The sequence below is a fragment of the Ambystoma mexicanum genome, chromosome 13 (assembly GCF_040938575.1).
Source record: "Ambystoma mexicanum isolate Mex_15411 chromosome 13, UKY_AmexF1_1, whole genome shotgun sequence".
Taxonomy (NCBI): domain Eukaryota; kingdom Metazoa; phylum Chordata; class Amphibia; order Caudata; family Ambystomatidae; genus Ambystoma; species Ambystoma mexicanum.
In genome coordinates this window covers 123,198,552-123,212,343 of record NC_090938.1, presented here as the reverse complement: position 1 = coordinate 123,212,343, position 13,792 = coordinate 123,198,552, and the positions used below count along the sequence as shown (strand labels likewise).

The following is a 13,792-nucleotide window of genomic DNA, read 5'->3' as shown; positions in this document are numbered from 1 at the left end:
AGAGATAAAATAATTTACCCATTTTCTTGTGACACCATCGGTTTTGTCTTTTCTTCTGCATCTAACCCATCTGGGGCTAGAGGTTGCTACGCCAAGAGATATCTGGCTGCACTGTCCGTTTTCAAGCGCTCTCCTGAACAAGGTTCCTACTTCAAGCTTCCTATTGTCATCCAGTTTTTGACCAACATCTTTCCGCCGGTTCCTGTTAGGGAGAATTCTCTCTTTAGGCTGAATTTCCTAACCTAGTGAGTCCCCCAGCAGCTTTGCTGGATTTCTGGAGTTTGTTTTTTTCTCCTGCCAAGAGTGAGACTCTTTTTCTCCCACTCTTGGACATGATTTATGGTGTTCCTTTAACTGTTAATGTGTTTTATGGGCTATGGGGTCCTTTACTCCATAGGGTCTCATGTGTTTTTACTATGTGTGTTACACAGCACCCTCCGTGCAGTAACACAGGGGTGTCATAGTGACACCCCACCATAGACTCCATACCCTGGGACTGACTACTGTCTCCCAGGGCATGTAAAGTCACCATTGGCTTTACTAGTCCCAAATTATTAACAGAAACCAGTACAAACCATCATATTGTGGACATACTGGTCGGGGCAATTCGATTGCCCCGGGGTCTGTTAGTCGAGGGGGCATGTCTCCGTCCCCCCTGATCGAGTTTTGGCTGGTGGCAGTGGCAACTACTTTTTATATTCGTCCGCGAATATTTTCCTATGGGATTTTCCCATTGTTCGAGGCTACCAACTTTAATTATTTAATTCTCATAGCCTCGAGCATACCTCCGGTTTATTTAATTAATATTAATTTGCCGGTTGGTATTTTTTGCCAGGACTCGATTCTAAAATGGCGTTTGTGTTCTCTTCTGTGACTCCAACCCAACTCGAGCCCTTTGTTCCACTTTTTGGCGGGCTTCTCCACGGAAGCCTCCAAAAGTGGTGCCACTCTGTCTGGGTACCACAGGGGGTGTGGGAGGGTGTTTAGGCACCCTGGACTGAGTTACCTTGGTAACTCAAGTCGCACTCTTTTGTGATTGGCCCAAGTGGTGAGCCGGCCGGCTCACCAATTAGCATGTTTGATTGACAGCTAGGCTGAGTGAATGGGGGTATGCTGCATAAAAGCAGGGCTTTGGGGACTGGAACTTCAGAAGTCGCCACAGGACCTGAGAATCCGACGAGGGAGAAGCTGAGCCGACCTACCACGACGACACCACCGGTGGAGCCCTGCGGAACCGACTCACCACTTCCCGACGACAGAGAAGATCTCCCTGCTGGAGAGGCTTCTTCCCCTGACTGGTGGGCACAGCCAGCTTACCTTCTTTCTTCACACCCCAGACCGGTTTGCAGTCAAACTGCCCGTGCCAAGCACCCCGGCGGCTGGATAGCCACTCACCACTGAACCGCGAATCAACGGACCGCTCCTTGTACCTGAGAAACTCTGCGGCTAGTTTCTTCCCTGGCAGTGCAACGGACTCCTGTCTTCCTCCCCAATGAGATCCTCTCTTCCCCCGGACGAAGCACCGACTTGCATCTGCTGCCAGGAACAACTGCCCCCGTTGGAGTATTCTCACCACTTTAAGGTACCGTGTCCGTCAGGCCTCCCTTTCTAAAGATTGCTACAATGTAATAATAACCCCTTAACCTTCTGGACTGGGCTGGCCGCCTTGACCCTCTAACTGGTTCCTTTCTTTGGTCCAACTCCTTTTTGAATCGTTACAAGACTTTTGTGCACTGCAACCGTGTGACCTTGGACACATTTTGTTTGGATCCTCTTAAAGCGGATCCGGCCTACTGACTCTGAATTCACGGTGTTACTTTGCCTTCCTCTCTTGTGTGTTCGTGAAAAAGTGTTGGGATCTGTTTCAGTTTATTCTGTTTTTCTCTCCCTTTTTAAAACGAGTTATTAGAGTGCCATCTACGTTAAGCGCTCACCGCTGTCTGAAAATAAGTGGGGCTTACTTAAGACTTGTCTAATATTCTTTTAAAGGAGTGTATATCTTTTAGTGACCGTGTTTCTGAATTGCTTACTATTAGTGCCTGTGTGTTTTCTAGATGTGGTTTTAAATAAATAATTATATCTTTTACACCAAGCCCTGTTCAGTGTTTACTTGTTCTACTGTGTTCTCTTGACCTATTGTGAATACTCTATACTGCCTAACTCTTCTTGAGGGAAGTCTGACTGCTCAGCCACAGCTACCAAGTGAATCTGTGTGGTACAGACTGCTACCAAGTGGATTTACTGCCAAACACCTGTAGTCTTAAATCTTTTGCAGTGGTCCCAGAGGGAACTGCACAGGTTTCTGCCTAACAGTTCCATTCATTGTTCTGGTCTGGGATCTGAACCTGGTTTTAAGCTTCCTGATGGGTTCTCCATTTGATTTTACATTCTTGTCTACTTAGGATGTTGTCTTTGAAAACAGTATTCTTGACGGCCATCACCTATGTTTGCAGAGTAAGCGAGCTTTAGGCCTTATCTTCAAAACCACCATTCTTTCTTCCATAAAGAAAAGGTAGTTTTGAGGGTTCAGCCTTCTTTTCTACCAAAAATGGTGTCATAATTTCATTTGTCGCCAACAATAGTTTTTCCGGCTTTCTACCCTCATCTGCATCCATCTGAGGAGGAGAGGTTTTACAGAATTGATCCTAGAAGAGCCTTGAGCTTCTATAGTAACAGGGTTTCTAAAATGAGACTGGACGACCAACTTTTTGTTCGTTACACGGGCCACAGAATGGGACAACTAAACAAACGCTGTTTCGTGGATTATACTGTGTATATCTCAATGTTACAACTTGGCTGGGAAAGAGGTTCCCATAGGTTTAAGGGCCCACTCAACTATAGGTGTTGCCACTTCTTCAGCCCTTGAGGGAGGGGTACCGCTGCAGGACATCTGCAATGCTAGCATCTGGTCTTCTGTGCATACATTTGCTAAGCACTACTGTTTAGATTCCCTTTCGGGCCAGGAATCCAGATTTGGAAAGGCTGTTTCACACAGCGTAAATCAAAATTGAACTCTTCTTTCCCACCTCCTCCAAAACACAGCTATGGGAGAAAATCAAAAATGAGGAATAGTGGGAGTACACAATCCATTCGAAGGACACATCTCTTAGCCCTGATAATGTTCTTAATGGATGTTCCTCCCACATATTCCTTGTGGCCCCTCCCATCCATGCCCCCTGTTAGGGAGAATTCTCTTATAAGGCTAATTTCCCAAGCCTAGTGAGTCCCCCAGCAGCTTTGCTGGATTTTTGGGGTTTGTGTTTTTTCTCTTGCTAAGAGTGAGACTCTTTTCCTCCCACTCTTAGGCATGATTTGAGGTATGTCTTTGACTTTTTGTGTGCTTATGGGCTATGGGGTCTTTTACTCCATAGGGTATCATCTGTTTTTGTGTATGTGTTACACAGCCACCTTCAGTGCAGTAACATAGGGGTGTCATAGTGACTCCCAAACATAGACTCCATACCCTGGGACTGACTACTGTCTCCCAGGGCATGTAAAGTCACCATTGACTTTACTAGTCCAAAATTGTGAACAGAACCAGTACAAACCATCATATTGTGGAAGTACTGGAAGGGGTTAATTCGATTGCCCCTGGGTCTGTTTCCAAGGGGGCACTGACAAGTCCCCCCTTGTCGAGTTTCTGGCTGGTGGCAGTGGTTACCACGTAAAATATTCCACCGGAATATTTCCTATGGGATTTTCCCATTGATTTTAAACGCACCACTTTTTGGTGCAATGTTAAAGATACCGCCGGTTTATTTATTTAATATTAAATCACCGGTTGGCTCTTTTTGCCAGAACTCTTTTCTAAAATGGCGTTTGTGTCTGTCTCTGTAACTCCAACCAAGGACGGGCCCTTTGTTCCACTTTTTGGCGGGCTTCTCCACAGAAGCCCTTCAACTGGTGCTACTCTGTCTGGGTTCTACAGGATGTGTGGGTGGGGGAATTGGCACCCTGGACTGCGTTGCCTTAGCAACTCAAGTCACACTCTGTTCTGATTGGCCAAGTGGTGAGCCGCCCGGCTCACCACTTAGCATGTATGAGTGACAGCTAGGCTGTTGAATGGGGGTTTTTCTGCATAAAAGCAGGGCTTTTGGGCATGGAACTTCAGAAGTTGCCACAGGACCTAAGAAATCCGAAGAGCGGAGAAGCTGAGCCATCTGCAACGACGACACCACCGTTGGAGCCCTGCCGCAACGACCTCACCACTTTCCCGACAACAAGAGAAGATCTTCTGCTGAAAGAGTCTTCTTCCTCTGAGATGGTGGGATCAACCAGTTCGCCATTTCGCCTTCCAGGACGTCTCTTGGTGGAATTGCCCATGCCAAGTACCCCGGCGGCCGGATAGCCAAGCTGCACCACTGTGACCGCGAAAACCAGGAACACACCTTTTCACCGACGAACTCCGTGGCTGGTTTCTTCCCTGGGCAGTGCAACAACTCCAAGTTTCCTCCTCGACGAGATCCTCTCTTCCCCTGGTCGAAACCATGAACTGCCACCGCTGGAGCTTCCTCACTCTTTAAGGTACTGTGTTCTACCTGGCATCCCTTTCTTCGGTTTGCCCAAGGTGACCCTTAAATCCTTGGCTTTCCAACTGGGTTGGCCCCCAGACCTTCTAACTTTATCTTTTGAACCACCCCAACCTCTTTTGAACATTTCTACAAAGACCTGAGTGCATTGCTAAACCGTGTGATCTTGGGCACATTTCGCCTTGCTCCATTCAAAGTGGGCCTGGCCTATGAACTTTGGGTTACAGTATACCCTGCCGTCAGTTGATTTTGCCTCTTAAAAGTGTTGGGAACTGTTTTATTTTTATGACCTGCCTTTTTCTCTCCCTTTAACCTAATAATTGGAGTGCCATCTAAGTTACGCACTCACCTCTGTTTTGACAAAAAGTGGTGTTTTAACTTAGACTTGTCTAGTAATTGCTAAGGGAGGTGTAAATACTTTTCTGATTGTGTTGGAACTTGTTTTTTATTAATAGTGCTAGTGTATTTCCTAAAGTGTGTGTTAAATAAATAATTATATACTTTTGATACAAAGCTCTGGTCAGTGTTTGCTTGTTCTACTTTGTTTTTAGCCCTATTGTGTATCCTCTGTATACTGCCTAACTCTTCTTGAGAGAAGTCTGACTGCTCAGCCATAGCTACCAGGTAAATCTGGGTGGTGCGGACTGCTACCAGTTGGGTTTACTGCTTACTCCTGTAGTCTTAATCTTTTTGCAGTGGTCCCCAAAGGAACTGCACAGGTATTGTGCCTAACACCCCCTGTCAAGACGTTTCAGTGATTTACACCTTCTTCTCTGTTAACGCTCAAGTATTTCTCATCTTCGAGACTGCTGTGCTGGTGAGAGGAAAAGCACGAAATCAGGCAATGAGCGCGGTGCGTGCCTTTTATACCAGCGTCAACATCATACTTGAGGAGGATGGAGGCCCTCGAAGGACACAATGTCGACGACGATGCACAGCGCCCTCTGCTGAGAAACGTTTCTGAGCTGCAAGCAGGATATCATAGTAGATCAAAGATAAGGAACATCCAGTCGAAAGAACATTACCAGAGCTAAGTAATTTATTCTTCTCTGTCATTCCAACATGGGAGAATGGTAGAGAGCCTCAAAGTGGAAGTGCCACACGTCAGGGGAGATAGAGACTTGCATAGTAATGTCGCCCTTCAAGTCTTTCAGTAACAGACAACCAACATTTTTTGGAGTCCCCTGCCTTAGCATATTGCATCATCAGAGCCCATTTCTCCTTCATGTATGTCTGTTTTTTGCTGTTAAGCAGGAATTTGTTTTCACTTCTCAGTACATGAAGGTGTGCCGTATACAGATGTCCCTTAGAGTTCAGGTAAGCCATCAGTTTTTTATTTGGTGTTGCTGCAGGCTAGATCAAAACATGGCTCCCCTCTTTTCGCATTCCTCGGGTTTGGAGATCTGTTAACAGTGACAGCCAGCTGAATTTGTTCTACCAGTTTCCCAAACTCACACAGGGCGTTATTATCCACGCAATCCCTAGAACACAGCTGCACAATGTTCCCCATTATTAAATAATACCTTTCGTCAATATGACCTTTTTATAACAATGTGGCCCATTTCACAACAGACTGCTGCGCATGTCCTGTGATTACAATACCAGCAAGGGTGATAGAGCTCCTAGTTTCCTCCTTAGTGTGGCCCGCCAGGCCGAAAACCAGGGTCCTATGATCACTTTCCGAACCTTCGCCCACCTCAAACCAGAGGACTTGTCGCCAATCCCGTAAGACGACCAAGACGTGGTCAATTCTCAAGCTCCCGTTCCGGCCATAGTAAGTATCTTTTGCAGGCTGGTCTAATGTAAACCGACCATTACATGCCCTCAAACCAAGGTTATAAAGAGTTTGAAGAGGCTCCATTGCAATTTTATGGGTTCTAGTTGGTGGGTAAGTGACTACTTGGGGAATATCCAGTGCAGCGTCTTGATCTTCCCAAAGTCCATAAAGTTCTTTCATGGGTTCTAGCTGCATGTTAAAGTCTCCCATGACAACTATCTCGTGACGGTGGTCACCACCCTGTTCCCAGCTAGTCACACATTCTTCTAGCTTCACTAGGGCTTTTGAATGTGATCTCTCGTTCGGCCTGTAGAGATTAAACCATAATATGCATCGGTTCTCAGGCATGCTAACTGCAAACTGATGCAGATCAGGGGAACCTGTATTGATCTGGGTGACCGCCCAATTCATGGCAGCCTTCACCCATATGACTAACCCCCCCATACAGTATTTCCTTCAGGCCCTTTTTTGCTCCGACAGCAAATGAAGCATACCTCTGGATGACTATCTCATCCGTGGGCCATGTTTCTTGCAGGCCAATAACATCTTAGCCCTCCAATGATTTTACCCAGTCCCTGTCTTTGAGATGTTTATATGATAAGGAATTTATCACGTACCTATACACAAGTGTTTCTAGGGGCGACAAGATCAGGAGGGGGACACAGAGGGAGGACAAAACAACAATCTTACTAGGCCTTGTGTCATTCAGATAGTGCAGGGAAGTGTAAGGGGAGAAGTGCAGAGGGAGGGGTGGGAAATGGGAGAGTGGAGAAGTGCAGGTAACTCAGTGCAGCCATCGAGTGGCTCATAAGTATAGAGAGAAGGGACTGTAGGGTTGCTGATACAGACCATAAGTGGGGGAGCCCAGAGGCAGGGCAAGGGCAACTGGACATGCAGGAGCCTGGATCCTAGTCCAGAGGGTAGCCAGGTGACCAGTGCGTGGAGCAGTTGGGACATCAGCAGGGGAGAGGAAGAGGGAATGTGGAAGCCAAAAGGAAGGTCTTTTGTTGTTTCCGGAACCAGAGGTGGTTCTGCTAAAGTTTGAGAGAGGCAGGGAGGCTGTTCCTGAGGGAGGCCCCAGCCGAAGAAAGATCTGCCCCCAACTCTCTGCTTGGAAAAGCGTCTGACCCTCAGAGAGTTGGAAGTGGATGAGCGGAGAGCTTGAGAAGGGAGATGTTTACGAAGAGAGAGTTGGAGATAGTGCTGTCCCAGTCCCCAGAAAGCCTTGTGGATGATGCAAAGGGTCTTGAACTTGATCCCTGGGCTTGAGACCAAGGACAAGTCTCGCAGTCCTGTTGTGGATAAGTTGTAGAGGTCGGAGACTAGAGGCAGGCAGGTTTAGAACGAGGCTGTTGCAGTAGTCCAGCCTAGAGAGGACTAGAGCGCTGGAGGCAGTGAGCTTCTGGGGGGAAGTGAGGAAAGGAAGAATACCTCTGAAGAGATGCAGCTGATAGTTTGACTTCTTAGAGACGTCAGAGATGTGAGGAGAGAAGGCGAGGGTGGAGTTGAAGATGACACCAAGGTTCTTGGCCTCACAGGTAGGAGCAGGAAGAGGACCCAGAGTGGGCGGCCAGAGAGAGGGAAGGAGGGAGCTGCTGTTCCGATGATGAGGATCTCAGTCTTACTGGCATTAAGGCAGAGATCATTAGCAGCACACCATTCCTGAATTGCGGCCAGCCAGTAGGTAGGAGAGAAGGGGAAGAGGTGGCTGAAGGGAGCCTGAAAGAGAGCTAAGTGTCATCCGCATAACACTTAACGTTGGAGCAGAAAGTAGCGCTGCAGCGGGCAGGAGGTGCCAGGTAGTGGCTGAAAAGCCAAGGAGTAAGGTTAGACCACTGGGGAACACCACAAGTAGAGAGAGAGAGATGGAAGAGAGGAAAGACCCCAGTTGGACCTGAGAGGGACAGGTCTGCGAGAAAGATCAGCCAGGCCAAGGCCTGATCAGTGATACCCAGGCTATCACAGAGGCGATTAAGCAGGATGGCATGGTTGACCATATCAAAAGCATAAGAAAGATCGAGGAGAATGAGGACAGAAGGAAGGTTAGAGTCCAGGTTAGAGAGTAGGTCTTCACGGGTGTTCAGGAGAGCAATTCCCGTGCTTATGGCAGCTCTGAACCCAGACTGATGGTCGTGGAGGCAACCAACAGATTCAGTGTGTAGATTAAGCTGGGAGATTGCCAGCTTTTCCAAGAGTTTAGCCAGGAAAGGAGTGATAGAGATCGGGCAATAGTTAGCCAGGGGGGAAGGATCGGCAGAGGGCTTCTTTAGAAGTGGGTGCATATGGGAGTGCCTAAGGGGTTGGGGGTGGGAGGTTCCAGTGGCAAAGGAGTGATTGCAGAAATTGGCCAAGGTTGTCAATGTGGTCCTGGATGGTCCTGGATGGTTCTGGATGAGCAGGGGAGAACCTTCTTTGATGAGGCTTTCATAGATCGGACTTGTCTAGAAACATCGTCTGGGGTGAACAAGGGAAAGGAGGAGAAAGGAGGATGAATGACGGCTGCAGGTGGGCTGGTGGTGGGGAAGGAAGAGGAGGTAGACGAAGAGAGGGTGGACGGGATGTCCTGAGTTTGTGATGAAATGAGAAGCCAAAGCCGTGCAGAGGGCCTCGGAGGGAACAGGAGAGGTAGAGACTGCAGCAGGATTGGCCAGCTCCTTGCAGATTTTGAAGAGTTTGGGCCAAGTTGTTGGGAGATGCAGGCTTGGATGTGGGCTCTCTTCTTAGTGAGGACAGAGAGTCTGTATTGCCTTTGGAGCAGGCGGCAGGCCAGTTTGTCAGGGGGTGCGACTGATGCCCTCCACTTCCTCTCAGCCACCATACACTTGCGTTTAAGGGTGACGAGGTCGGAATCGTACCAAGAGTTGAATTTGGATTTGGGCTTCAAACGGCTCCAAAAGATATCAAATTCATAGCAGTGCACTTTGGGCGAGTCATGCTTCCAATTGCCATGTCATCCAGGCCCTTGTGTAAAGTTGGCCGGCTAGTACGTTCTACCTTCCCCTCGGGCAGAATCAGGCCTTTGCACCGTAGCAGTTTGGCAGTCCGTGGGGTTTGGGGTTGAGTATGAATCTGTTAGGGCACCCGACGGCTCTGGCGGGGTCGCTCTTAGGACGATGTTACAGCCCTGCGGGGGATAAGATCTAGATTCAATCGTTAGGATCGCCTGTGCCAGCCGATCGTCCCTCAGGTAATCCTCCCTGCTGTTTAGTTGACTAGATCTTCTACAAGCCACAATGTCCTCCCAGATGACAGAGCCACAACCCCTCTTGTGACGTATCCAATGTATGACTTTGTTAATGAGTGCCTCTTGATTTTCTGAGGACTCCTTTGATAACTTTGGAATAAATATAGGTGAAGCACTATATCCCCATGAAGGCTTTTTCATTTGGTTATATAATCTTGAGCTTCTCACAGGAACACCAAGATGAACATTGTAGCTTTGCATCTCCACAAGTGCAGCTTGCGATATTAGGGGGGGCATTAGGTGGACTCATTGCAAGACAAATAGTTTTGGCAGGTGGGGCGTTTGCCAGCTTGTCTCCCTATCACCTCAATAAGGGGACCCGCCCATGTAGAGCATTTGTCAGCTGTTAAACTGTGACTCTCCCCATTGGTAATTATTTGTTGGTTCTGTGGTTTGCACTTTTGATCTACTTTTGGATGCACTAGTGCCGCCCTGGACATAGTGGTCCATCAGCCCTCCAAGATTTTACTCATGAACACCTTAATGTTAGCCACATCCATCACGACTTGTCCCATAATACTCTCATGGATTTGCCGGGGGATCTATACTCTCTCTCCTTAACATTTGTCAGCTTTGCTGTTTTATAAGCTGTACGCTGTATGGCTATGACCCTCGACGCCTTTGCTGGAATTGTTTCATTTGTTTCGGTCCAGCATCACAAGGCTCATCTAAGTTGGAGGCAGATTCCAGCCCCAGAATCAAAAACCTATTCGAAGTTGGAACTGCAATCTCCTCCACCTCATCGTCTTTGTCAATGACAACAATCACCTGGGGTGCCTCGAAGGTCATCGCTGGTTCTATGGGTGTTGGTAAAAGTGATTATTCATCTTGGTGATTGGGAGGGATGTATTCAATTATATACTATGGTACCTGTCCATCCACAATTGTTTTGCCAATGGGAAGAATGTAATGTGGGCCCCCCTCTTGCCGAGCTTTTGACCCTACTTCAAAGCCACGCAGGGTTTAATTTCCTATACCCCTGGTTTTCCTATTGCTGGACCGTTAGCTGACCGAGATGCAGTTGGAGTGCAATGGTCATTCACTATAGACTGTAAGTCCCCAGCATCCCCCTCTACTACACAGTTTGATTTTACTGCCCTCTTCCCAACACCCTCAGCATTCTCTTCCATATCACTCACCAGGCCCTTTATTTCCGTGATCAATACATTTACTTCATTTATAGGTTTGAACATTTTAAACAACTTGCCTTGTCTTCTCCCAGGGGAGATTTCCAAAATTGCTTTACTTTTAGACATGTTGTTCATGCAACATGCGCACCCTAAGTAATCTATCTCTATTAACCCATGACGTAGCCCACATAAGAATTTGAAAAGGTAGATTAATATGCAAATTCGCAAAAGGTGCTCTATACTAAAAGCACTGCTAATAAAATGATTATACTACATGGCTATTTCTTAGTGTGACGCTGTTGAGGTATCAATAAGTCTAAAACCTTCCAGGTTATTCCATTAAATAGACCGGCTAAAATAAATAAAAACGACGCTGCAAATGAGCTGAAATTCCTACAACACAACTGCGCATACAAAAAGGAAATACAAAAAGCGAAGAGGAAACACTACGACGACCGAATCTTTGAAGCACCAAACACTCAAAAAGAACTTTTCAAAATCATAAATGAAATTAAAAATCCTCCGGATGCAACAACACATGCAACCACCTTGCAGACCACTTCAAAAACAAAATCACCAGCATCCAACAAACCATACAAAGCAGGCCACCCGATCTTACTACGATCCCCACATACACTCAGGAGGAACACCCAAACAAACTTTCAAGAAATATCAGTGGAGACATTCGTCAAACTGGTGAATCAAAGCAATAACTCAGGGTTTCCCGAAGACCCCTGCCCGCCGGACATATACAAATCTATTCTTAAACAAGGAACGCCCATGAAATATCACAGGAACGTTCTCAACCTTTCTATCGCAAGTGGGCAAGTGCCACAAGCCTTTAAATCAGCGTACATCAGGCCACTACTCAAAGATACAGCAGGAACCGTAGAGGACCTTTCCAACTACAGACCCATCTCCAACATCCCGTACACAGCGAAGCTGCTTGAAACGTACATATACAAAACGCGTACATATACAAAACGACCCAAGAATTCATAGAAGGTCACGGCCTAATGGACCAGGCACAAGTTGGCTTCAGACCAATGAGAGGAGCGGAATCGGCTCTCCTTTCAATATTGGACGACCTAAAAATTAACACAGACGCGGACAACAGCACCGCCTTGATATTTCTAGACCTATCAGCAGCATTCAACATGGTTAATCACAACACCCTCATAAAGAGATTAGAAGGACTCGGAATAACAGACACCGCCCTACTATGGATCAAATCCTTCTTAATAAACAGAACGGAAACCGTATGGATGAAATCCTTCAAATCCAGCCCGAGAGATTGCACCGGTGGAGTACCACAAGGATCATCCTTCTCCTCAGTACTATTCAACATCTACCTATATCTACTAATCAGAATCATCAAAAGTCACAGCCTCACCTGCTACAACTATGCCGACGATACACAAATAATCTTCAAAATACAAGACAACCTAAAAATTAACTCAATGCAAGAAAACGACCTCGCGATGTATTCAACTGGATGAACTCCAACTGCCTCAAAATCAACCCAGGCAAAACAGTAATAATGATCATCACAAAAAATTGGAGGGGAAAACCACTTCATCCCTTGGCCAAGGGAACTCGGGACAACCCCAGCACCTTTGCCGATTGTAAAAAAAAAAAAAAACCTGGGGGTCCTGATGGACGATAATCTCACGCTAGAGCCACAAGTAAACGCCCTACTCAAGAAGTGCTCCTTTCTCCTGCGAGCGGCAAAGAGGATCCTACCGTTCCTATCATTCGCCAAAAAAACAACCGCCATCATCGCTCTCGTCATGTCTAGAGTAGACTACGCCAACAGCCTATACTTCGGTATTCCTGAACGACTTCCAAAAAAACTACAACACCTACAAAATGCGGCAGCCAGACTGCTTCTGAAACTACCCCAAAGAGAACACACCACACCAGTGCTAAAAACACTACATTGGTTACCAATAAAACAACTAATTTAATTCAAAACCATGTGTATCACGCACAGAGCAGTACACAACCCAGGTGCTGAGTTCCTGAGAGACAAACTGCGTCTACATCAACCAACAAGAATTCTCAAATCAAGCAATGACATCCACCTGGAACCGAAACCCTACACTAAAAGAAAACTCGGAGGATCGTCTTTCTCTCACCAAGCGCCAAAAACCTGGAACGACCTTCCAAAGTACATACGTAACACAAGAAACCACCTACTATTCAGGAAACTACTCAAAACTTGGCTCGGCACGTCATAACTAGAAGACTGGACACAGGGACACACACACAACTAAAACATGGATGGACGAAGAGACAGACCGTGATCCACACTGAGAAATTGACGGGGAAAAGATCCTAAGGAAAATATTCCACAAATTAACCAAACAACTGACCGAGAGACAGCCGTAATAGGACCAAAAGACCTAATACATACCAAGACAAAGACAGAAACACCAGGATGACTCATCAATAAGACCCTGACCCTAAACCATAGCCACTCCCAACAGACCTAGGGCCTCATTCTGAGTTTGGAGGTAGCCATAGCGCTATTTGCGCCATGGCTGCCTCCAAACCCGGGCCCGGTCTGGGTGAATGGGGACTTACCAGCACATTCCGAACTGTGCAGACCCAAGTAAGTCCCCATTCAACCAACCATTCCCCATTCCCATTTGAGCCCCCACAGGGCTAAATGGGAATGGGGAAGGCGCTAATTGCGGGCCCGTAATTAGCGCCCTGGTCCCCTAGTGGGACCCGCAAAGGACGTGTGGTCAGACCACACAGCCTTTGCGGGTCCCGCTAAGGGACCTCGGAATTGGGCGGTAAGGGTTTAACGGCACTGGTCTCCTTACTGGCGACCATTAACCCTTACCGCCCAACTCGGAATGAGACGCCTAGTCACGGCAGATAGCAAGGGAATAGGGAATTCCGTACTATTAGCCCCAAACCAGAGAGTGAGAAACAGAATAAGCACTCACATTACACATTGCTAACCAATATACAGCGGGAAGCACAATGCACCATCGCACATACACCATAACCAAACAATAGCTCTTAAGGAAGTCACCCCATGAAAAACCAAAGAACTAATTGAAAGAAAGTCATGATAGGAGGAAACGGACGACTGAACACA

General features: G+C 47.0%; 1 protein-coding gene across 2 annotated transcripts in view; it reads left to right on the top strand.

Moving 5' to 3' along the window:
- The window catches only part of MTCH1 (mitochondrial carrier 1), a 1,187,755-nt gene that overhangs the window by 194,875 nt on the left and 979,088 nt on the right, over positions 1–13,792 (top strand). The window lies entirely within an intron of this gene.